This window comes from Hylobates moloch, unplaced genomic scaffold (genome assembly GCF_009828535.3).
Source record: "Hylobates moloch isolate HMO894 unplaced genomic scaffold, HMol_V3 SCAFFOLD_17, whole genome shotgun sequence".
NCBI lineage: Eukaryota > Metazoa > Chordata > Mammalia > Primates > Hylobatidae > Hylobates > Hylobates moloch.
In genome coordinates, this window is record NW_026652292.1 from 39,736,574 (window position 1) to 39,760,915 (window position 24,342).

General features: G+C 40.7%; 1 pseudogene; it reads right to left on the reverse strand.

Moving 5' to 3' along the window:
• Window positions 1-6,735: 6,735 nt before the first annotated feature.
• LOC116456753 (S-adenosylmethionine decarboxylase proenzyme-like) lies at window positions 6,736-8,107 on the reverse strand (annotated as a pseudogene).
• Between the last annotated feature and the right edge of the window lie 16,235 nt (window positions 8,108-24,342).

Consider the following 24,342-nt stretch of genomic DNA (forward strand, 5'->3'; position numbering starts at 1 on the left):
TATTATAATATATAATATAAAAATAATATTTATCTATTATATATTTTATAATATTTATATATTATATGCTATATATAATATATAATATACATTAATAGAATATATGAATAGAATATAATATATAAATATAATACATAAATATATAACTATATATTTATAATATAATATAAATTAAATTAAATATAAATTAAATATATTTCTATAAATATATAGGTATATAATATATTTGTATAAGTATATAACTATAAAATATATACCTATATATTTAATATAATTATAATATAATATAAATGTATATTATATATTTATGTATATAATATATATTCAACATATATGTTGAATATTAGCTTTTAATTAAGCTGACTTCTGATCATAGAGCTTTTTATTTTTATTTCTATTTTATTTTTATTTATTTATTTTTTTTTTGAGACGGAGTCTCGCTCTGTTGCCCAGGCTGGAGTGCAGTGGCGCAATCTCGGCTCACTGCAAGCTCCGCCTCTTGGGTTCACACCATTCTCCTGCCTCAGCCTCTCCAAGTAGCTGGGACTACAGGCTCCCGCCACCACGCCCGGCTAATTTTTTGTATTTTTAGTAGAGATGGGGTTTCACCGTGGTCTCAATCTCCTGACCGCGTGATCCGCCCACCTTGGCCTCCCAAAGTGCTGGGATTACAAGCGTGAGCCACCGTGCCCGGCCGCTGAGAGCTTTTTAAAAATATATTTTCAGACCTTTTATTATCAGATTTTAGCTAGGATAAATAGCTGATATTCCTGACTTTTAAACTTTTTTATGAAAGGTAACTTTGCAAGTGACTCAACAATTTAACTAAGGACACATGAGGTGTCTCCAAAGAGGTAAAAAGCAGTCCTCACAAGATACAGATGCACTCAAAGATAGTTCAAAGAAAATAAAGTTTCAGTAGCCACAAACGGGATTCAACCCACATCTGTCCAGCCATATTGTCTAGTGTCTCAACTTCTCACCTGACTGTCTACACAAAGGCCCAAAAGCCTCATACGCCCCCACAGATGGAAGGAGGCAGAAAATCAAAACCTGTCCATGAAAGGGGAAAGGATCAACAACAAATGGGTACCCCCAAAAGCCAAAAGTCACACAAATATCAAACCAAAAGGTACTGGTTCCCTGACTGGTAATCAAACCCAGACCACAGTAGTGAATGCACAGAATTTTAACTACTGGACTGAAAGGTGGAGTAGCTTTATTGTGAATCCTACAGACAGTTTGAGCACATATGTTATGATTTTCACTTTGTGTTAGGTCAGATTTTTGCTGTTTAATTTTGTCAAGAGAATTTCTAAGGTTAGCCATGATACTATTATATGTCTTTATTTTAATTTGTTCTGTCTATAAACACTATAAACACAAAGAAGGCAATTGTTGAGAACCAAGCAACAAGGGCTGAGATGACTAAAGCCCACAGCGATGGGACTTTTTAAGACAAACTCCCCTGAGAGCTTGACACATTCAGAACAAAAAGTGTGCTGCTTAAAATCTTACATGTCTCACGTCCCAGCCATTTTCAGACTGGTCACCTTATATGACCTGAAAATCATGCCTCATAGATGGTGGAGACCAAGAGAGAGTGCTCCCACTTGGTCACCAGCCACACTTTCAAGGATATAAAACAAGATGAAAGGGGAATCTCATATGGTTTTTATTTTGGGGGCCCACAACAAAGTTTATATGCTGTTCTGGTCAGAACTACAATTCTGACAAGTCCGCAAGGCTGGCTGGAACAATGGGCTTATAAAGGCTTTAGGTCTGTGTTCTAGCTCATGCCTGGTACCCTTCTTTATGACATAACAACACAGAAAGACAAAGAAAGAAAAAGTTGATTTCTGGGACGAAAAGGATCAAATAATATGAATACTTAAACCAAAAATTACACCAGAGTCATAACGCCCAAGACTACTCACACAAATCCTTGTCTCCCATTAATCAAGATTTTGCGGAGAAAAGAGACAAACAGGGATTTTAACTGTCAACTTGATCAGATTCCACAGAAAGAGAGGCCAGAAGCTTGGCTGGTAAGAAATTCTTGTTCTTTTGGCAGCTAGTCAGGTCCTGGGTTCCCTTCACTGTGGCTTAAGAGCAGAACAGTTTTGGTATCCTGCTCACAGCACCAAAACCGTAGGAGCCAAGCAAAAACTTCCTCTTTGTCCTCTGAAGCTCCACTGAAAAAATCAACTGATAAAAGGCAGCTTAATAGGAGAAATGGCACAGAAATTTATTAACATACCCACAAAGGAGAACCACAGAGTAATTATTCCTCATGTCATTTCTTCTTTTAATCTGCTTTTGTCAGTTGACTTTTCAACAAAACTTCAGAGGGCAAAGGGGAAGTTTTTCCTTGGCCTCTATGATAGGAATTGATTCATTCACTTGTTCATTCAACAAATATTGATTTTGTGTCTACTTCGTGCCAGCACTGTTCCAGGTGCTGAGGATATGCAGCAGTGTGAGATTGGTAGGTTGGAGGCATATGAGACATGAAGCAGGAAAACAAATTCAGTGGCTATTGTAGAAATTCTGGTGAGAAATGATGGTAGCTACTAAGCTAGTAGTAGTGGGGTTGGACAGAAGGGCCACATTGAAGAGATGTTTAGGAAGAAGTTGACAGATTGTGTGTGAGGCATTAGTGAGAGGCCAGAGATCAGGATGACTTTCAGGATTCTGGCTTTGGTGCCTCAGCCTGTAAGACTCAGAATACCAGAAGGGAGCAGATTCAGGAAATGAAGGGACTCTCATTTCTTCTGTTTTGGATATTTCATTTGGTACCTGGAGCATCCAAGTGGAGTTCTTCAGAGGAGAGTTAAATTTATGGTGTTGGCACTTAGAGCAATGTTGCTTGAGTTAGAGATTTGATAGCTGAAGCCACAGGAAGAAATGAGATTACTTAGGAAAAGTGAGACAGAAGAGAAGAGAAAATTATCAAGTTTAATGGCTGGATTGAAGAAGAGAAATTGTTCTCTTCATTTACATGGGAATAAAATGACAGAAGCCAGTGGAGAATAGAAGTTTAAAGAGGAAGAGCTTACGTGTGCCAAATGTTGGTTAGGGGCCATGGGAAATCTTTCCATTTGCCTTCTGAGGTTTTGCTGAAAATCACTGACAAAAGGCATTTTACTAGGAGAAAACGCATACAAATTTATTTGGTTAGAGTTGTGCCTGACACAGGAGCCTTTAGAATGCGGACCCAAAGATATAGAGGAAACTGTCCATTTTTATCATTAGGTTCAACAAAGTATGGGCAACTATGTAGAAATATGATTGGACAAAAAGGGTATGATCTAATGCTAAAGACTGAGTGCGGAAACCCAGAAAGGCCTGTCTAGATTCTTGGCATCTCTGAGCATGGATTTCATTCTGGGTATGGGGCAGGATACTGTCTGGAATGAGGGTCTTTAGACCTACAATCAAACAAGGTAGGTCAAATAATTTTTTTTATGGCTGATTTTTACACAAAAACGTTGGGGGAACGTTAGGATAATACTTTTAGGTTTTATGCCTGGTGTTGGGGAAATGGGGTTCTGGTTTCTATGACCTGCCTTGAGGAAGAAAAATTCTAGTTTCTAAGGCTAGCCTTGGGAGAATGAGCGGCCAGAGGCAGGAGGGTAGAAGGTCAGAGAGACTTGCTTTTGAAGCCTTTGTATTGGAGTATTGTTTTTCTGGGACCCTACAGTTGCAGAGATGTGAAATAATAGTAGGATTCTGAAGAGTCCATGAAAGTGCACCCTTTCCTGAGATTGAGCACTCTAGATGCTGCAGTGCGTGTATCCTGCCTGAGGCCGTTAAACTAATGAATAAACAACCACTTCTGAGAATCTAGTGCTAAGCAATCTTCTTATTATAATTTTATTATCCATCTAAATTTGCATATTGGGAGGAAAATAATAACAATAATAATAGCTAATATTTAGCACTTACTATGTTCCAAATAAACACTTTACATGGATTATTTAATTTAATTATCTTATATTGAGGTAGATCAGCAGGACTTGTTTTCCAAACACTGGTCACAACCTTGCTAATCAAAACAGGAGGCATTAAAGAAATCGGCCAAATCAGCTAAAACCAAGATGGCAATGAATGTGATCTCTAATTGCCCTTGATCTGTGTTATACACTAATTATAATACATTAGCATGCTAAAAGATACTCACACTGGTGCCATAACACTTTACAAATGCCATTGCAATGTCCAGAAGTTACCTTATATGGTTTAAAAGAGGAGGAACCCTTGGTTTTGAGAACTCCTCATCCTTTTCTAGAAAATTTATGAATAACCTGCCCCTTATTTAGCATATAATTAAGGAGTAGCTATAAATATAGTCAGCAATCCATGAGTGCTACTCTGCCTATGGGGTAGCCCTGCTCTATCTATGGAGCAGCCGTTTTCCTGTATTCTGTTGCTCTTAATAAACTTGGTTTGCTTTCACTTTACTCTGTCGGCTCACCCTTGAATTCCTTCCTGCATGAAGCCAAGAACCCTCCTGGGCTGAGCCCCAGTTTTGGGATTCACCTGCATCATCTTTCCTGGAGCCCATGAAGGGATTAACAAGCCAAGGGGACCTGCAGGAGACCTTCACTGGATGCCCCCCTACTAACATCAATCAGCACCATTTGCCCTCCATGGATAGGTGTCTCCTTTGTTTCCCCTGCTATTTGGGCAATTGTTTCTATTTTATATGAGGCAGGACAGTTTCCTTGTTTGTTTTGCATTTTTTTCTTTCTTTTTTCTTTTTTTTCCAAGACATTGTTTTGCTCTGTCACCCAGGCTGGAGTACAGTGGCGTGATCTCAGCTCACTGCAAACTCTGCCTCCTGGGTTCAAGCAATTCTCCTGCCTCAGCCTCTTCAGTAGCTGGGATTACAGGCGTGCGCCACCATGCCTGGCTAATTTTTGTATTTTTAGTAGAGATGGGATTTCCCCATGTTGGCAAGGCTGGTCTCAAACTTCTGACCTGATGATCCACCCGCCTCAGCCTCCCAAAGTGCTGGGATTACAGGTGTGAGCCACCGCGCCTGGCTGCATTTTTTCTTTTGTTATTATGAGTGATCCCCCATTGTGCTGACTTTGGAATGTTGGAGTCATGTTGTTCTGTGCCCCCAAATGTTTTGGAATTGTCTCCATAGGATTGTGGGTGAGAATCCCACCATTGAGGACCTTGGGCTTGTGCCTTTGGGGTTCATTGTTGTCTGCCTCCGGGTTGTTCTGGGATGTGTAGCATTTGGTGTGGGGAACCGTCATTGGTTGATGCCTGGATGCTCCAGATTTTTCAGCATTAACTGCTTTTGTCCCTCTAAGATTGTGGGTTAGAGTCCCACTCTAGAGGGATCTAGGTATCCCCTCTAGGATTGTGGGTTAGAGTCCCATCCTTGGGGGATCTTGGTCTCTGTCATCATTTTTTCTTGTTGTCTTTGTCATCCCACTTTTTCTCCAAACCCAAATGCTTTCTTCACTTTTTGTGGAATTCAGACTATAAGAATCCTATTTCCTTATTTTAATCTCTCCTTCAATAATTTGCTTATTAAAACTCCTCTTTCGGCCGGGTGCGGTGGCTCAAGCCTGTAATCCCAGCACTTTGGGAGGCTGAGGCTGGCGGATCACGAGGTCAGGAGTTCGAGACCATCCTGGCCAACGTGGTGAAACCCTGTCTCTACTAAAAATACAAAAAAATTAGCCGGGCATGGTGGCGGGCACCTGTAGTCCCAGCTACTCGGGAGGCTGAGGCAGGAGAATGGCGTGAACCCAGGAGGCGGAGCTTGCAGTGAGCCGAGATCGTGCCACTGCACTCCAGCCTAGGGGACAGAGCCAGACTCCGTCTCAAAAAAACCAAACAAACAACAACAAAAAAAACCTCCTCTTTTGTTGCATTCCATTTGCTAGTGGATGCAGCCATCCATCTCTCTACTGTCCACTCATATCTCATAATTCATTTTTGTTATGCCATGCTAACTGTACTTACGCCTTCTTTGCAGGAATTAGTGGTGATTGCCCTACTGACTTTTCTTGAGGGAAAAGGGAGGTAGGCATTTGAAAGAAAAATTAACTATGCTCTTGCTAGATTTAGAAAAACTTCCGTGTCTAGTGGAGATACTTGTTAGACATGGGGACAATGGCGAGCATCTCAAAGGACTTGCTGCTAGGGTGTCAAAAGCAATTGGATCAAATTCAAATTCTCTTAAAGAGAAAGAGACCAATTTTCTTTCTTTTTTTTTTTTTTCATGGAAGAAAAACTTTAACTGCTGTTTTAATAAACATCCGTATGAAGTAGAAATTGGTTTCAATAACATTAGTAAAGAATATGTTCTAGAAAGTGGAGGCAACTGGATGTAAAATTCTGGCAGCAATTTAATAGAACAGTCCTAGACGGTTAGGCTGAGGCCAACACCTAATGAGGATGAAAGCTTTGTCTGTGGGGAATTTTGGATGATACTTGGAGAAATATTACACTGTGCATAAACCAAATTGAATTGCTTTCACAAATGTTATACAGTTTCATATAGTAAAAGGTTTTTTTCTACATGCACTTCAATTTCACAGCAAGAATGGCAGAGAATACCTAAACACAGAAGAGAATATTCATGCAAGGTATCTATTTCCTTGACATAATAATGCATACAATTAAAAATGATTACACTATCATTACGTACAGGGCTTTCTGCAACTACACTGTGGTGGTTATGGAAAGCACTGCCCCCAGCATCGACATCTAGAAAGCATCCACCACCTTCTTATGTGTGTTCTCTTTTTGCATTTTTCTCTTCATTTTTCTTAATAAACTCTGCTGTTATTGCTGCTTCTTAGCAAAACTGGTAAAAACAAAATTGTAATCACTGAATATAGCACTCTGGCAATCAAGACGCTTAAAACCTTCAATCTTCTGAGGTGAAGAAAACACGGCACGACATTTAGAACTCTGATTAACAAAGTGGTCACAAATTTTCCTGGCTTGAAGACTTCCACAGCTTTCCTGATCAGCTCATCATAGGAGGTGACTTAAGTTTGTTTCGAAGCTAACATAAGAAGATTCTGGTTCTGGAGTGATGTGAATAGTCCAATAAGTTCCATCTGATTTCATTCCATTCATCGAATACCCATAAGGATTGAACATTGTGGCATTAATGACAGAACCTGGTATCAGGTCGTGAATTCCACTCTTACAAGTGATATCCTTTGCAGTAACGCCATCTTTCATGTAGAACTGGTTCATAACTGCTGGGTCAAGCCCACTCATCAAAATTTCCAGGGTTTGATCTGGCTCACTGATTACCTTTCTGGGAAATCCAGAGTACATAAGTACCAACAGTTAGAATTCATACGTCCCATACAATATGCTGCTCCATTTGGGAAAATTGCATTAAGAAACTCTATTTCTTCCTGGAAATTCTAGTGTAGGTACCCTTAGGGGGAAGGCTTCATGAAATTCTTACAAGAATAAAAGAAGCTTTGAATTGAGTCAAACCCACTGTAATGCCTAGCAAGCTTCAACAGGGGAACCAATGCTTTCAGCAAGAGAGTGGTACCATGTGTCTTCAAAATGAAACGTTTCTTGGAGACAAACATGCTACTCTCACTGACTACATAAGCTTCCTGGTTGTCAGTTTTTGTCACACTTATCACTGAACGCTGCACGTCCTTCAAAAGTATGTCCCACTTGGCCGGGCGCGGAGGCTCACGCCTGTAATCCCAGCACTTTGGGAGGCTGAGGCAAGCAGATCACGAGGTCAGGAGATCGAGACCATCCTGGCTGACACGGTGAAACCCCGTCTCTACTAAAAATACAAAAAATGAGCCGGGTGTGGTGGCGGGTGCCTGTAGTCCCAGCTACTCAGGATGCTGAGGCAGGAGAATGGCATGAGCTTGGGAGACCGAGCTTGTAGTGAGCCGAGATCGTGCCACTGCGCTCCAGCCTGGGTGACACAGCGAGACTCCATCTCAAAAAAAAAAAAAAAAAAAGAGTCCCACTCAGATCTTGGGATAGTGCGAAGATCCCCAGATCCTTGGTTTGCATTGGGCTGCTGCCAGGAGAACCAAACCTCCAGCAGCTTCTCGGTCCCTTTGGAAAAATGTACAGCTTCCATCACCATGAGACTAGCGAACAATCAACCACAGAAAATCAACTAAATTAAACCCTTTCTTCTGCTGCAGCTGCCGCGGCTGCTGTGAATTGTTCCATCTGTGTTACAAAAGTTCAGGTTCCTTTTTTTTTTTTTTTTTTTAAAGACTAATAAAATGACTGGACACGGTGGCTCATGCCTGTAATCCCATCACTTTGGGAGGCCGAGGCAGGCGAATCATGAGGTCAGGAGATCGAGACCATCCTGACCAACATGGTGAAACCCCGTCTCTACTAAAAATACAAAAATTAGCTGGGCATGGTAGCGGGCGCCTGTAATCCCAGCTACTTGGGAGACTGAGCCAGGAGAATCCCTTGAACCCGGGAGGCGGAGGTTGCAGTGAGCCGAGATCAAGCCACTGCACTCCAGTCTGGTGACAGAGCGAGACTCTGTCTAAAAAAAAAAAAAAGTAAAATTTTCCCGGCTTTGTGTGAGTGGAAGTTGAACGCGAATCTTTTGGAAAGAGAGGCAGATACAGTTCAGTCTCTTTAATTCTACTGCTTCCCTGTCAGAGAGAGTAGAGCGAATGCTAGCTAATGTGGCTGGCCATACTGTGTAAGCCGAGACTCATTTTCTACTGCAACACAGTTTGGGTCCAATACAAATTAAGAGACCAAGAAATTTGGCCTAAAAATTGTTTGTTACATTATAATACTATTTTACAATTCAACTTATTCTGTAAAAAACGAAGGAGAATGAAGAGAAATCCCTTATGTACAGGCTCTTATGGCTCTCTACTAGAATCCTGACTTAAGGGACATCTGTAGGATGTGCCTTGCTCATGTTACATCCCGACACCAAAAAGCCACACTAGATATCCTAGATATCCTAGATAATCCCCTCCTAGCTACTCCCCATAGAAGGCCCATGTGCTCCCCAACCTGAAGTCTCTTCAGTCCCCCAGTTCTGAGGAGGGTGATCTCACCAGTTCCACACCACAGGATTCCACCATATCCCAAGCCTATATTTCGCCCTGCCCAAGGAAGTAAGCCCAACCAGTATCACCAGGAGTGGGGTCTCATATCAGCCCCTAAAACTGAACCTATGTTAATTGTGAGAGGTAGCTGATAGAGATGACTGGACAATCAGAATACATGTGTTTTTTTTCTATATCCGATTTGCCTTTATGCAAGGAGAAATTTAGCTGGTTTTTAGAGGATGCAGGGAAGTTTGTAGAGAAGTTTGTTAAGTTGACCATGTCCTTTGACTTAACTTGGCATGGCTTGCAAATATTGTCCACCTGCTCTATCATAGAGGATAAACAAATGATTCTGGGTACTGCCCATAAAAATGCAGGTAGAATGCTTATAACCAAGGCCATGCCATTTATCATATGGCGGGAGTTGCAGTTCCAGATCTGGAGCCTCAAAGAGATTACCAGAGGAGTTGCCAAGATTTTGAATGCAGAAATCACATGGTAACTTGTTTAATAGAAGGCATGAAAAAGTGTGCGGTTAAGCCAGCTAATTTTGACATGGTTAGAGATGTAATTTTGAAAAGGATGGAAATTCTGCTTTATTTCAGGGCTGTCTGGTTGAGGCACTCAGGTATTATACTAACACAGACCCAGACTCCCTGGAAAGGTATGCTTTCCTGGGTATGCATTTTATTACTCAGTCTTTACTTGAGATTAGAAGGAAGTTACATAAGGCAGAAACGACACTTCAAACCCCCATGGGCCAACTCTTTTTTTTTTTTTGAGACCGAGTCTCACTCTGTTGCCCAGGCTGGAGTGCAGTGGCATGATCTCGGCTCACTGCAGCCTCTGCTTCCTGGGTTCAGACGATTCTCCTAACTCAGCCTCCTGAGTAGCTGGGACTATAGGCATATACCACCACGCCCAGCTAATTTTTTTGTATTTTTAGTAGAGACGGGTTTCACCATATTGCCCGGGCTGGTCTCGAACTCCTGACCTCAAGTGATCTGCCTGCTTCGGCCTCCCAAAGAGCTGGGATTACAGGTGTAAGCCACCACATCTGGCCGGGCCAACTCTTAAACATGGCCTTTGGAGTTTACAACAGTAGGAACAGGGCAGAGGAGGCAGAGAAAACCAAAAGAAATAGTCAAAACACACAGTTCCTGGTGGCTGCCTTGAGCCCCCTACCACCTCAGAGTTACACATCCTGAGGAAGTGCCATGAGATTGGCATTTGGGACGCATAAATGAGAGCCTGACTTAGTGGTCCCTGAGCCAAAGTCAGTGTGCCCTCTGTAAGCAAGAGGACCACTGGAAAAGGGCTGCCCCAGGCTCTGAGGGGGTCAACCAAACTCATAACAGCCAAGAGAACAGAGGACTCATGGGGCCTGAGATCCCCCACAGCTCCCACTGGACACCTTACTATCTCCACAGAGGAGCTTCCGGTAACCCTTTACATAGCAGGTAACAATACTGAGTCCTCGTTGGATATGAGTCAGCCTCTCAGTTCTGACCCATTTCTCAGGGGCGTTGTCTTCTTTTACATTTTGAGCACTTTACTGCTTAAAAATGTGTCCCTTATATGGTTTAAAAGGGGAGGAACCCTTGGTTCTAGGAACTCCCCATCCCTTTCATAGAAAATTTGTGAATAACCCACCCCTTATTTAGCATATAATTAAGGAGTAGCTATAAATATTGTTAGTCAGCAATCCATGAGTGCTACTCTGCCTATGGGGTAGCCGTGCTCTGTCTATGGAGCAGCCATTTTCCTGTTCTCTGCTGTTCTAATAAACTTGCTTTGCTTTTACTTTACTCTGTCACCACCCTTGAATTCTTTCCTTCCTGCCTGAAGCCAAGAGCCCCAATTTTTGGGTTTGCCTGCATCAATTTGATCTTCAAAACAACCCTATAAAGTAGGCATTATTGCTTACCTATTTTATACATATAAAAATACTGGGGCTCAGAAAGGTAAATTAACTTGCCTAAGATCACATAAATAGTGAGCTACTCAGTTCTAAATACATAGTCTACAAGCTTAAACAATATGCTACACTTTGTCTCCAGAATAAATGGATCATATTGATGCAAACATTCCATTCTTCTTGAATTATATTTCTCACTATAAATAAATAAATAGGCCTCCCAATCATAGTAGCATTTGGAATAATATAAATTTGTGAATGATTTGGAAACCAGCAATTGTCAGTACCAGGAAACATAAACAGTGAGTGTAAACAGCTTTGTCTAAGCTTGATTGTGAAATAAAAGAAAGAGATATGGAACTAGTTTGCAATGCAAGTGTATTAAAGAAATTTCTGTTGCTATTAGAGTTTTTTAAAAAATTATATAAACATAAATATGTCAGCTAAAGACAATGAGATGAAGGACTACATCAGGGAAAAAAGGGGAAATCAAGAGAGGAAAGTACTGGAGGAGGTGGCAGCTCGCAAATTCAAAGTACAGGCAGCAGGAATAACTTTGGATGGGAGAAACTCTGTTTCACTAAGAAATGGAAAGAGATGCAGATACTGCAGGAGAAGAGAATGTTGGAAACAAGATGCTCTCCATGTTCTCAGTGAAAAAGAAGGAAATGTCTTTGCTGAGAGTGAGGGTGGGGATGTAAAAAAAGAGGACTTGAGGAAAGTGACAACAGTAGCAAAAGCTGCTCTGGGAGGAGTGTGATCCTAGGAAAACTATTGGGTGGTGCAGAGGCCCAGTTGAGGTTGGAAAGTAGAGATTTGCAGGGGCAACACTCTGGACCATTTTGTGATTTCTCTCTAGCAGCTCCCCCTTTTTTTTGAGACAGAGTCTTGCTTGGTGGCCCAGGCTGGAGTGCAATGGCACGATGTCGGCTCACTGCAACCTCTGCCTCCTGGGTTCAAGCAATTCTTGTGGTTCAGCCTCCCAAGAGGCTGGGATTATAGGGATGAACCACCATGCCTGGCTATTTTGTTTGTTTGTGTGTTTTTTAGTAGAGAAGGGGTTTTCATGTTGCCCAGGCTGGTCTCAAACTCCTGGCCGCAAGCAATCTACCCACCTCGGCCTCCCAGTGTTGGTATTACAAGCATGAGCCACCGCACCTGGCTTCTCTCTAGCAACTCTTGACAACCTGATATAGGCATTGGGAAACCTGTTAGTGGGAATGTAATTTTGTTATGTGGTTTAAGACAAGGATTAAGACAGAAGGGGTTGAGAGACTGTTCATGGCTTAGACTAGACAGAGAAAGGGTTGAAGACGGAAGATAGATAGATTGGAAGGAAAAAGGAATCAAGACACAGAAATAAGGGAGTTGAAAAGAAAGTCATGGCCAGACCATGAGATGTCGGTGTTGAAAAGTTTAGAGGAAGTTCTGAATGAATAAACATGCAATATTAATAGCACAATTCAACTAACTGAACTGAGTGCTTGCTGACCAGCAGCAAGGTAATGTAATATCTGGAAATGCTCATTAATCAGATGATGTACAGAGTCCAAGTAATGTACAGATTCCAAATTTGGCACTTAAAAATACAGGAACATCAATGTTTAATGTATAAACGTCAGCAAGCAGGCTTTTGCCACTGGCACATTTTGTTTCCCTATTTCTCTCGCTCAATCTATTAACTGCTCTTTTTGTTGGCATGTGGTCAAAACCCAGTATCTTTTTTCTATTTCAACTCCTACAGAATATTCACAATGCTTTCCTTCCTTTTAACAAGTATATTCTGACTGCCTAAGAAAGCCAGACACTCTGTTAGGTGTTGATGACATGCCAATGAATAAGATAAAATATCCATCTTCAAGCAGCTTGCACTTCAGTGCAGGAATTATACAAATAGGAAATAATATGGAATGCAGTGAACCAAATGTTTATGTCCCTGCAAAATTAATATATTAAAATCCTAACCCCCAAGGTGATGCTATTAGGGGGTAATACCTATACCCAATACCTTGGGTATTGGGAGGTGATCAGGTCATGAGGGCAGAGTCCTCATGAATGGGATTACTATCCTTATAAAAAGAGACCCAGAGAGATACCTTGCTTCTTCTCCCTGTGAGGTAATAGCTGTCTTTGAGAACACAGTCCCTCACCAGACAACAAGTCTGCTGCTACCTTGATCTTGGACTTCCCAGCCTCAAGACTGTGAGAAATAAATTTCTGTTGTTTATAGATGACCCAGTTTATAGCATTTTGGTATAGCAGCCCAAACAGACTAAGATGCAGAGTGATAAACACTATAATAATGTTAAAACTTGAGACTTATGGAAGGGCACTTAACCTTGGATTGTCTGGAAAGGCTTCTGTGAAAAGGTCTCATCTCAAATAAAATTAAGGATTAGTAGGATAATCTAGGAAAATGAATGGGGAGGGAAAAATGAGAGGGACTTGATGTTCACAGAGGACTCCCTCTTTCTCTCTATAAAGGGGCTTCTGTTTTCCTTGCTTCTCTTGGTACTTTCATTCCCACAGGGAAGTCATTTTAGCATCCCCTCCCAGAGGATACTCTTTCCCACCAGAATCATTGAACTCAGAACCAAAAGATCTACAGTTAAGTCTCAGCTCTAATTCTTGTTGTTGTGACTTCAGATGTATCAGCTTACCCTAAGCCATTGTTTCTTCACCTTAAAACAGGAATAGGCTGGGCACAGTGGATCACGCCTGTAATCCCAGCACTTTGGGAAGCCAAGGTGGGCGGATCATGAAGTCAGGAGTTTGAGACCAGCCTGACCAATATGGTGAAACCCCATATCTACTAAAAAATACAAAAATTAGCTGGGCATGGTGGTGTGCGCCTGTGGTCCCAGCTACTCGGGGGGCTGAGGCAGGAGAATCACTTGAACCTGGGAGGTGGAGGTTGCACCACTGCACTCCAGCCCGGGCAACAGAGTGAGACTCCATCTCAAAAAACAAAAAAACAAAACAACCCCCCCCCCCCCCCGAGGAATAATAGAACCTTCTTCTGAGTTATTAAAGTGATTAAATCAGGTAATACATGTCAAGGTGGTGTGTAAACTGAAATATTACACAGAAAGTAACTATTCTTACTGTCCTAAGGTGGCATGATTTATGCTTTTGGACTCTTGAGCCCATTATAGAGATTAAGAAACCAAGAATCCATAACCATCAATGTGAATTTATAGTTACTTTTCAGGTCTGACAAGTTTAAACCCTGAAATTAATTGTTCCCTGAGGCTTTCTAAAATTTTTGAGTTAATGCTATAAATTCCTACAATTTGTCCTCTACTCAAAAGCCACTACAGAGGGATGTAGTGCCTAAACTGTAACCTAACAGTAGAGTGTGTCAGCAATGCAATCCTTAGAGTACCTTGGCCACTCTATCAGATAAAAAGATCACTTGAAAGGGGAATTTGACAATTAACATGCCAAATAAATGTTGAAAACACCGAAGAAAGATGAGGTGTGGGGTAAGGGAGATGAAAAACCTCTTTATCCCAAATTCAGGATGGCATCCTGAACCTTCAACATTTGCTTCCACTGATAAGAAACGATTATAGGAAATTGCTTTCTTAATCTACAGGCAATTCATTTGACAAATTTATGCCACAGGAAAAGAGGCACTAATGAATATTTTCAGCAAGCTGAATGTACCGAATGTACCTTACTTTTTTTTTTTTTTTTTTTTTTAGATGGAGTCTCACTCTGTCGCCCAGGCTAGAGTGCAGTGGCACGATCTCGGCTCACTGCAAGCTCCGCCTCCCGGGTTCACGCCATTCTCCTGCCTCAGCCTCTCCGAGTAGCTGGGACTACAGGCGCCCGCCACCACACCCGGCTAATTTTTTGTATTTTTAGTAGAGACGGGGTTTCACCGTGGTCTCGATCTCCTGACCTCGTGATCCGCCCGCCTCGGCCTCCCAAAGTGCTGGGATTACAAGCGTGAGCCACTGCGCCCGGCCTGTACCTTACTTTTATTTTTTAGATTGTGAGAGTGAGGGACTTAGTCTCAGAATAATTACGATACTTAACATTTTTTTTCTAATTTTACGAAGAAACATTAAAAAACAGCAAATCTGAAAGAATTTTATATACTTACCTGTGTATCTACCACCTAGATTCTACCATTACTATTTTGCTACACCTGTCAGGCTTATTTTTTAATTAATCATTTTATTTTGAGATAATTGGAGATTCACATGCAGTTGTATGAAATAATACAGAGAGATCCCCTGTAGGCTCTACTCAGCTTCCCCCAATGGTAATATTTTGCAAAACTATAGTACAATATCATAACCAGGGTATTGACACTGATGTAATCAAGATACAGAACATTTCTATCACCACAAGGATTTCTTGGGTTGGCCTTTTATAGCCACAGCTACATCTCTTTTACCCTCATCCCCTCCTCAAACTCTGGCAACTACCAATCTATTCTCTATTTCGAAAATTTCATTTTTTCAAGAATATTATATAGGGGGCCAGGTGCGGTGGCTCATGCCTGTAGTCCCAGCACTTTGGGAGGCCGAGGCAGGCGGACTGCTTGAGGCCAGGAGTTGAAGACTACCCTGGCCAACATGGTGAAACCCTGTCTCTACTAAAAATGCAAAAATTAGCTGGGCATGGTGGCACATGTCTATAGTCCCAGCTACTTGGGAGCCTGAAGTGGGAGGATTGTTTGAACCCAGGCGGTGGAGGTTGGTGTAAGCCAAGATCGAACCACTGCACTCCAGCCTGGGCGACATAGGGAGATTTGGTCTCAACAACAACTATATATATACACACATTGTAAATATATATAATAATACATATACTAACATATATACATTATTATTAAATATAATATATAATAATAATGTATATATAGCTATATAATCTATAATTTTAGATTATAGCACTTTGGGAGACTGAGGCAGGAGGACCACCAGAGGCCAGGAATTTGAGACCAGCCTGGACAACATAATGAGACCTTCGTTTCTACAAATAAAAGAGAATGTTACGTAAATGGAATAGTAAGTATGTAATCTTTTAAGACTGGCTTTTCCCTCTCAGCATAATTCTCTGGGGAGTGATCCAAGTTGTTGAGTGTTTCAGTAGTTCATTCATTTTCATTGCTGAGTAGTCTTCCATGGTAAGCATGTATAACAGTCTGTTTAACCATTCACCTGTTGAAGGACATATGGGCTGTTTCCAGTTTTTGGCTCTTATGAATAAAGCTACTATGAACAATTATGTACAGGTTTTTGTGTGAACATACATTTTTGTTTCTCTGTGACAAATGCCTAGGAGTATAAATGGTAGAACCATATGATAGTTACAGGTTTTTTAAAGAAACCATCAAACTATTTTCCAGTTTGACTATATCATTTTACACTCTCAGCAGCAATGTATGAATAATACAGTTTCTCCCCACCCTTGCCAGATTTTGATATTATAGCTATTTTTCGTTTTAGGCATTTTTTTTTTTTTTTTGGACAAGGTCTGGCTCTATCGCCCAGGCTGGAGTATAGTGGTACAATCCTGGATCCTAGCTCACTGCAACCTCTGCCTCTCAGGCTCAAGCCATCCTCCCACCTCAGCCTCCTGAGTAGCTGAAACTACAGGCACATGCCACCACGCCCAGCTAATTTTTGTATTTTTTGTAGAGGTGGGGTTTCGCCATATTGCCCAGGCTGGTCTCGAACTTGTGAGCTCAAGCAATCTGCCGGCCTTGGCCTCCTAAACTGCTGGGATTACAGGCATGAGCCACTGTGCCCAGCCCTGTTTAGGCATTCTTATAGATATGTAGTGTTGTCTCATTGCAGTTTTAATTTTCCCTTCCTTAATGGCGAATAATGTTGATCATCTTTTCATGTGCTTATATTCCTGTTCTGTGAAATGTCTCTTTATACCTTTTGCCCATTTTCTATTTGAATTTTGTTTTACTGTTAGGTTTATTTTATTTTATTATTATACTTTAGGTTTTAGGGTACATGTGCACAATGTGCAGGTTTGTTACATATGTATCCATGTGCCATGTTGGTTTGCTGCACCCATTAACTTGTCATTTAGTATTAGGTATATCTCCTAATGCTGTCCCTCCCCCCTCCTCCCACCCCACAACAGTCCCCGGAGTGTGATGTTCCCCTTCCTGTGTCCATGAGTTCTCATTGTTCAATTCTCACCTATGAGTGAGAACATGCGGTGTTTGGTTTTTTGTCCTTGCGATAGTTTACTGAGAATGATGTTTTCCAGTTTCATCCATGTCCCTACAAAGGACATGAACTCATCATTTTTTATGGCTGCATAGTATTCCATGGTGTATATGTGCCATATTTTCTTTCTTTTTTCTTTTTCTTTTATTTTATTATTATACTTTAGGTTTTAGGGTACATGTGCACAATGTGCAGGTTTGTTACATATGTATCCATGTGCCATGTTGTGTGCTGCACCCATTAACTCGTCATTTAGCATTAGGTATATCGCCTAATGCTATCCCTCCCCTCTCCCCCCCATCCCACAAAAGTCCCCGGAGTGTGATGTTCCCCTTTCTGTGTCCATGTGTTCTCATCGTTCAATTCCCACCTATGAGTGAGAACATGCGGTGTCTGGTTTTTTGTCCTTGCGATAGTTTACTGAGAATGATGGTTTCCAGTTTCATCCATGTCCCTACAAAGGACATGAACTCATCATTTTTTTATGGCTGCACAGTATTCCATGGTGTATATGTGCCACATTTTCTTAATCCAGTCTATCGTTGTTGGACATTTGGGTTGGTTCCAAGTCTTTGCTATTGTGAATAGTGCCACAATAAACATACGTGTACATGTGTCTTTATAGCAGCATGATTTATAGTCCTTTGGGTATATACCCAGTAATGGGATGGCTGGGTCAAATGGTATTTCTAGTTCTAGATCCCTGAGGAATCGCCACACTGACTTCCACAATGTTTGAACTAGTTTACAGTCCCACCAACAGTGTAAAAGTGTTCCTATTTCTCCACATCCTCTCCAGCACCTGTTGTTTCCTGACTTTTTAATGATGGCCATTCTAACTGGTGTGAGATGGTATCTCATTGTGGTTTTGATTTGCATTTCTCTGATGGCCAGTGATGATGAGCATTTTTTCATGTGTTTTTTGGCTGCATAAATGTCTTCTTTTGAGAAGTGTCTGTTCATGTCCTTCACCCACTTTTTGATGGGGTTGTTTGTTTTTTTCTTGTAAATTTGTTTGATAGGTTTTAAGAGTTTTTAAGAAATATATATTTCTTAAATATGTATATTTATATATTTCTTAAATGTATATTTATATATTTCTTAAATATACATAAATTTATATATATATATAACTGATTGACACTTTTGCAGAGCTAAATTTTTTTTTGCTTTTGTTTTGTTTTTTGTTTTGAGATGGAGTCTCACTCTTTTGCCCAGACTAGAGTGCAGTGGTGCAATCTTGGCTCACTGCAACCTCTGCCTCCTGGGTTCAAGCGATTCTCCTGCCTCAGCCTCTCGAGTAGCTGGGATTATAGGCGCCTGCCACCATGCCCAGCTAATTTTTGTATTTTTAGTAGAGACGGGGTTTCACCATGTTGGCCAGGATGGTCTCGAACTCCTGACTTCAAGTAATCTGCTTATCTTGGCCTCCCAAAGTGCTGGGATTACAGGAGTGAGCCACAACACCCGGCCTTTTTTTTTTTTTTTTTTTTTTGACAAGGTTTAATTTATCAGTTTTTCCCTTTATAAATAATGCTTTTTTAGTCCTTCAACATAAATAAGGTAAAAAAAAATAACGCTTTTGGTGTCAAGACTATTCCTAGGTCCTGGAGATTTTATCCTATTTTTTCCTGAAAGTTTTATGGTTTTACATGTAACTGTGTATTCCATCCTGACTTTACTGTAAAAATCTGTGAGACTTAGGTTGAGGTTCATTTTTGTTTGACTACAGATGTCCAATTGTATTAGTACCATTTGTTGAAAAGGCTATCTTTCCTTCATTGAATTGCTTTTGCACCCTTGCCAAAAGTCAGATGCATTTTTTAAAACCTATGATGGGCTAGACTCTGGGCTATATTCTTTACATAAATTCTCTTTTCCTCTTCACAATGGCCTGTTAAATAGTTATTGTTTCCGTATTTTTTATAGTTGAACTTTCCCAAGGGTACTCAGCCAGACTCAGGATTCAATCCAGTCTTCTTCCATAGTGGCTGCTGCTTATTGATCTGGCTAACTTTTATTTAGTGTTTGTTACGTGCCAACACTGTGCTAAGCTTGAGGAAATAAGAGTCGGACAAGGCTTCCTAGAATACTTCACAGAGGAAGAGACAAAAGCTACACCTTAAAGGATGAACATAAGCTTGCAAAGAAAAGGTAGAGCAGGGAGAGCATTCTAGACCGAAGGAAAAGCATGGAAAAGGCAAGGAAGTACAGAATTGCTCCATACATTCAAGAAACATCCAGTGTTTTGCTATAGCTAAAAGGAGGGTAGTAGGGAATTTTCTCATGTTTAGCTTGAAATATTTGTGGATATCTCAATGGCAATGACCAGCAGGCAGTTGGCTGCAAGAGTCTGGAGCTTAGGAGAGAGGTCTGGGCTAGAGATTGAGCTTTGGGAGTGGTCCTAGCACAAGTAACATTGTACACAGAGAAAGTATTAGAGTTAATAGGACAGAGGGCCAAGGGAACATTAGAAACGTGCACATTTAAGTGGTAAAGTAATTGAGAATGAGCTGGGTGTGGTGGTGCACACTTGCAATCCCCGCTACTTTGGGAGTCTGAGGCACGCAGATCACTGGAGGCCAGGAGTTCAAGACCAGCCTGGCTAACATGGTGAAACCCCATCTATCAAAAATACAAAATTAGCCAGGCGTGGTGGTGGTCACCTGTAATCCCAGCTACTTGGGAGGCTGAGGCAGGAGAATCACTTGAACACATGAGGCAGAGGTTGCAGTGAGCTGAAGTAACCCCACTGCACTGCAGCCTGGGCTACAGAGTGAGACTGTTTCAAAAAAAAGAAAAAGAAAAAAAAAGAATTGATAATAAATGGTAGGAGGAGAGGAGATAGGAGAGTATAACAAAAACGAGTGGAGGTGAAATAATCTGGTTTTTATTTTTCTATTATGGGTAACATGTGGCATAAAAGAAGATCTTCGAAGAGATGATGATTTGCAAAACTTATATCAAATTAGAATTTTTAATCAAATGCAATATTTAAAAAGTGAAATATTATAAAAATGTTAAGCGTGTTAAAGCAAACTAAATATGGCCTGAGAAACACTCCATACTTCTATATTTGAGTCTTTGTGGATGAACTGTAATCTAACTTAATAAGCAAAATTGAAAACCTAACTTAATAAGTATGCACCTGTAACAATAGCTGAGTGGTGGCCAATCCCAGCAGCCATACTTCAACCACTCATAGACTACTGAATGTTCAAACTGCATTCAAATAAGGCAAACGCTGAGCTGTAACCAATCTCATTGTTCCTGTACCTCATTTCCAATTCCTGTACTTCACTTTACCTTTTTTGTCTATAAATTTGTTCTGACCACAAGGCACCCCTGAAGTCTCTGTGAATCTGCTGTGATTCTGGTGGCTGCCCGATTCATGAATGGTTCATTGCTCAATTAAACTCCTTTAAATTTAATTTAGCTGAAGTTCTTTTATCAAGCACTATCATGGGGTTTTATAATCAAGTAGTTTGATAATGGTGATAAATATATGACATATAGAAATTGCAGGAAAAGTTCAATTAGGTTGAGTGTTTATTAAACCAGTAAAAGAGGTATATAACTAAGGAAATTTTTCCCCAATTATTAATACAAAATGACTTTCACCTGGATTTCCCTCAAATAATTTGGATTTTCACTTTAAACTCAAGAACTGGCAAATCCATCTCTCTTCAAAAAACAAAGAAACTCCCCCCCAAAAACCCCCAAAACCCTCTTTACAGTGTGTTACCCTTAAACACACAGAATGCCCATGTAGTGGGCTGAATAGTGTTCCCCCTCAAAGTATTTGTGTCCACCTTTATTTGGAAATACAGGCTTCATAGATGTAATTAGTCAAGGATCTCAAGATAGAAACCAACCTGGATTTAGGGTGGTCCTTAAGACCACTGACTGGTATCTTTATAAGAGAGAGGAGAGGGAGGTTTGGACACAGGCACATAGAGAAGAAGGCAATGTGAAGATGGAGGCGGAGATTGGCTGCATTTATAAGCCAGAACACCAAAGACTGCCGACAACCAACAGAAGCTCTGGCAGAGACATGGGATGGTTTCTCCCTCAATGCTTCCAGAAGGAATCCACCCTGCCAACCCCTTCATTTTGGGCTTCTGACCTCAGAACTGTGATATAAATGATATCTGTTGTTTTCAGCCATCCAGTTTGTGGTAATTTCTTACAGTGGCCCTAGGAAACTAACATAGCTTCTACTCCTCACCAGCTTCCCAGACCCCCTAAACTATGATTACACAGATAATTTTCTTTTTTTTTGAGACAGAATTTCACTCTAGTCACTCAGGCTGGAGTGCAATGGCATGATCTTGGCTCACTGCAACCTCCGCCTCCTGGATTCAAGCAATTGTCCTGCCTCAGCCTCCCAAGTAGCTGGGGTTACAGGCACCTGCCACCATGCCCAGCTAATTTTTGTATTTTTAGTAGAGATGGGGTTTTACCATATTGGCCAGGCTGGTCTCAAACTCCTGACGTCAGGCAATCCACCTGCCTTGGCCACAAAGTGCTGGGATTACAGGCGTGAGCTACTGCGCCCGGCCAATATTTTATATTGAGTTAAAAATCCATAGGTTTTTGTAATTGGTACTTATTATATGCAAAGGACAATATTCACAGTAGTATGCTATCAGCTAGTTTTTTAGATGCTCACAGAAATTTCAAATGCAAACTGGTTTTACTTATGTAGCTTAAACAAATGCCAATTGTTGAACTTTGTGCTGGCTCTTTAATATCAGTTCTCTTTTTTCTTCCAGTTAATGTTGATTAGCATCAGCTCATTTAGTCAGTTAACATTTATTTCCTAAAATCAAACACTCTTGATTGGTCAGCCTGGGAGAGGAGGGCTAAGATTAAGGTTAGTGATGGTTCCCTTAAAACCTGTCGAGTGTCTGCATTGTTAGACATACTGAAATCTAAGAATCCCATCTCTCGCAGGGCGCAGTGGCTCACGCCTGTAATCCCAGCACTTACGGAGGCTGAGGCGGGCGGATCACGAGGTCAGGAGATCGAGACCATCCTGGCTAACATGGTGAAACCCCGTCTCTACTAAAAACACAAAAAATTAGCTGGGCATGGTGGCGGACGCCTGTAGTCCCAGCTACTCGGGAGGCTGAGGCAGGAGAATGGCGTGAACCCGGGAGGCGGAGCTTGCAGTGAGCCGAGGTCGCGCCACCGCACTCCAGCGTGGGCAACAGAGTGAGACTCTGTCTCAAAAAGAAAAAAAAAAAAAAAAAAAGAATCCCATCTCTCTGGGGCTGTTCACTTTACTAATAATTATTCATAAAAGGGAAGCTGAGACAATAAATTGCCAATAATCATGTAACATAATAACCACAATGAAAAGAAATTAAAGCTACCTTTTCTCTAGCCTGATTTTACCTAGATGCTGGGTTTTGGTAACAAGCCATCACTAGAGGTCAGTTTTTGATTACATGTCTTCTCAGGTTCAGCCTATGTTTTGATTTTTGGCTATTGGGCACCTCTCTGGTTTTCAGGCTTTAAAGCAGATCCAAATGTTGTATTATAGTCTTGTAAATGTTTCATCCTTTTTGCTTCTGACAGATTAGAACTCTAATTATTAAAAACTATTTTTAAGCATTTGTGACTACAAAAACTCCTAAACTTCAAAGGGTTTACATTTTGATGTTTATCCTAATTTTTAAATATTTTAAAAATTATTCAATAATAGAACAATCTGTAATGAAAACTTACACATAAGTGAGAGGTACTATTTTAAGATGAGAGTTTGCAGGTCAAGATAGGGAGGAAAGAGTAGATGTCAGAGTGGGAAAGGCCCTTACAACTTAATAGGGAATATCAAATCTCTACAAAAATTGTATTCAAGACAGTGTCTAAGACTTAGAAGCAACTAACTTAGAAGCAAACTTTTGGAACTTAATCCTATTTTCATTGGGGACTCCATTTATGAATAATATGCTGTAATTATACGTAGAAGCTTAAGGACTGAAACAGAGCATTCCAAATGATAAATGGTTTCACCCAAAGAAACGGTACCCAAATTATGTTGTACAAGTAAGCAGAATAAAATAATCATATGCTTGTTATTAAAATTATCATATGCCTACCATTCGTGATTTTCAAAAGTGAAAAACAGTATGTTATCTTTGAGTTTGTTTTCATGTGATATAAACTTATAAGCAAGTCAAATTAAATAATGTACTGAGCATTAATTTAAGCCAGGATTTTCCAGCCTCAGCACTATTGACATTTGGGGCTGGATAATGCTTTGTCGTGAGGGGCTGTGCAGTGTGAGGTGTTCAGTAATATCCCTGGCCCCAACCCATTAGATAGGTCCCCTCTCCAGTTGTGACAACCAAAATGTCTCTAGAAATTGCCAAATATCCTTCGGAACTAAATTGTCCCCAGTTGGGAACCACGAATTATTAATCCCTAAAAAACAAAGCAGCAACTCCTGACCCCTACAAAAAGTTTTAAATCAATAACTTAGTTTAAAATCCTTATCCATTACTAATCTCACTTCATTGTACCTTCAGTATCTGGAAGCCATCCCTATGGTCACACTTACCACGGCTCATTATTATTTTAAAACATGGGGCTGTGTCATTTCCTGTCTGTGAGTTTGGACTGCAGCGGGAATCCATTAGTTGAATGACCTTCTGTGTAGGTTAGTCACAAGACAAGTTATCAAACTAAGGGTTTCCCTGCGGCTCATTTCTTTTTAAAGATATGGAATACCTGTTCTGCTTATGCCATTTAGATTCATAATTATTTTTCTTGTATCAAAATTTCAATTAATAGAAAGAAATGACGTTACTGACACTTCATGATGATTAAGTTTTGGGCAAGTGAACCATTTTACACTCTATTTTTTATTCCTCCCACTTTTAGTCAGAATACATCTGCAGAATAAGTAACAGAACTGTGTGAAAAGAACGACTAGGTCATTACGGTTAATAGTTTTACAAAAACAGCCGAGGCCTGGTCTGGAAAGCTCACAACCTCCACCCAGATGGTTTCCAGCCTCCGGGATATTCGTACTAGCAGTGACACTAGCCAGCTTCCTCTAGGCTGGCTCTGATGTTGGAAGACAAGCACGCAGATGTGTGTTACTTTTCAAGCCTGGACATCGTTTCTGAGGAATTTAACTCCACCT